Raw genomic sequence first — 2,500 nt, 5'->3', positions numbered from 1 at the left:
AATGGCGCAGGTGGAGACGGAGATACAATAAATACAACACTGTAGAGACCGTGCGAGAATTGAGAGAATAAGAAGATGACGAGAAGACAGAAACAAAATTCATTGGACAAGCGGGGAAAATGAGGATGAAATGAAATGAAGACGAAGATAAACTGATGTTGGCAAAGACGCAGGAAGGATGTTATGTCTCACCCCCTCCCCCCTCTCCGCGCCACAAGTTTTTCCTCCTCCCACACATACGCCTGTATATTGGATGTAGGATCCTTCATCTAGCTATATCGACGACGCCTCTTGATTTCATCTGGCGCTCCAACAGGAGTTCTTCTCTTTCTTCTTCCCTCCCTTCTTCTTCTTCATTATCATCGTCTTTCCCTTCCCTCATTTCCACCCTCCAACTATTCCTCCCCCCTCCTCTTCCCGACTTCCTTGCCTTGCTCGTTCTTTGCCCACCCCCCCTCTATTCATCTTCATCTTCATCTTCCTCTTCCTCTTCCCTCCTCCCTCTCCCTCTTCCCGCGTCGTGACAAGTGACCACCAACTCGCTGACGCAAGATGGACAAAATGTCACATGAATTCCTCAACATCAACACCCATCCCTCCCTTCTGGCCCTTGCCCTTCCCCTTCCCCTTGCCCTTCCCCTTCCGGTAGCCTAACCTCCCACCACTACCACCGCCGATCAATTGCCCACTTCCAAGCCCACCTCTCGCCCACAAAAAGAGCGAGAGCAAGAGCGAGCGAGAGAGAGAGAGAGAGAGAGAGAGAGAGAGAGAGAGAGAGAGAGAGAGAGAGAGAGAGAGAGAGAGAGAGAGAGAGAGAGAGAGAGAGAGAGAGAGAGAGAGGGAGGGGGGGGGGGAGGGAGGGAGGGAAGACGAGGAGGAAGAATAGAAAGGGAGAGGGGAAGTGGGGAAGAGGGGGTGAAGGGAAGAATGGAATGCGGAGAGAGAACGAGGGGAAGGAGGGGAAGGAAGTCCTTGCAACAGCTGATCTACCTGCTGTGCCACTGCTCCTTGTTAGACAATCCGGCCACCTATTATCATCCGTCCTTCTGAAGTATTACATATGACGCATCCCAGACGACTGCCAGGCCCCCCCCCTCCCCCACCCCAGGCCCATATCCACCCCTCGCTTTTTCTATACATCCCCTTCTTAGTTTCCACTCCTCATCCACTCTTAGATCCAAGGTGAAAATAGCCTCAAATTCCATCTTGGAAGTCTTACATCTTCAACACAAATAGCTGAGGAAAACGGAACACAACTATGTATGGTTTCATGTTATGGAAGATATATTGGACAAACTCTGGTTAAGGATAATAAAACAAAATATAACGCCGATAAACATACAAAAACATACACTAACAACGAAAATCTGAATTCAGTTACTTAGCATCTTTCTGTCTGTCTCTGTCTGTCTGCATGTCTCACTCACCTACTCACTCACTCACTCACTCACTCACACATATATATACATATGCATATAAATATATGGTTAGCATAACGTACCGAAGGATCCGGTTGATATTAATGAATTATTCTACAATAAAGATTTATCCCCTTTCTTAATTAAGTCACCAACGTGTTCGTGCTGATTTTCCTGGAATTTGTTATGTCAAACAAGACCCAAACAATTAATCAGCGCAAGGATTTTTTATCATGATCATTACCTCGCGATCAAGGCATTATGCAACAACTTGTTCTTCTGAATAATTTTACCTTAAAAGTCAGAGTGATGTCACGTACATCAAACGCTTCATAAACCTGATCTTTATATACCGTCATGCTTGCCCCTATTCATCTGCCTTCGAGGAAAACGGGAGGTTGTTTACACGGTTTCCAAAATGCGTTGAAAACATTAGGGTAATGGCCCATAAAACTGCAATGGAACTTGTGCAAATCATGCAAAGATCGAATTGCTTTCGGTACGATACGAAATTTTGTGCTGCATCTCCCCGCTTCTACTCCTGTCTTGCATTGTTTGTTTGTCTGTTTGCTTACAAATATCTACGATTATGCATCCTCGATCACCTTAGGATGCAACGCTCCTGCAAGCCAACCCTCTCATCGATTTCCAGCAAAACAATCTTCTTGACGTGACCGAGAGACGAATAGGAGTAATAATGAGAGTGTTCAGAGATGACTGACGGAAGGAACTCTGCTCGCGCCGTCATCCGTGTTTCCGCGCCTACCCACCGTGTCACAGTTTCACGCGACCACACTGCCTGACGCCCGAAAACACACTGCTAAATGGAGCGAGCTAAGACTGTACTGCGACTAAGCACCCAGTCGGTTTCCTCCACCTCACCCCCGACCCCATCTCCTGACTTTAGCGTTTTAACAAAGACTATGTTTGTCTGTCTATGTTTCTCTCCCACTTTATCAATTATCAGCTTACATCCACATTGAGATATTGAAAATGGAATACATTTTTGTGTTCGTGTGTGTGAGAGAGAGAGAGAGAGAGAGAGAGAGAGAGAGAGAGAGAGAGAGAGAGAGAGAGAGAGA

The 2,500-nt window shown here is 46.4% G+C and overlaps 1 protein-coding gene across 15 annotated transcripts in view; it reads right to left on the bottom strand.

Annotated features, from left to right (window-relative positions):
• The window catches only part of siz (Brefeldin-resistant Arf-GEF family protein schizo), a 396,560-nt gene that overhangs the window by 100,507 nt on the left and 293,553 nt on the right, over window positions 1-2,500 (bottom strand). The window lies entirely within an intron of this gene.

The sequence above is a fragment of the Penaeus japonicus genome, unplaced genomic scaffold, assembly GCF_977035675.1.
Source record: "Penaeus japonicus unplaced genomic scaffold, GWHDUDI00000001_assembly GWHDUDI00000024, whole genome shotgun sequence".
Lineage (NCBI taxonomy): Eukaryota > Metazoa > Arthropoda > Malacostraca > Decapoda > Penaeidae > Penaeus > Penaeus japonicus.
Note: the sequence above shows the minus strand (reverse complement) of the source record. Positions and strands in the feature narration are given on the sequence as shown.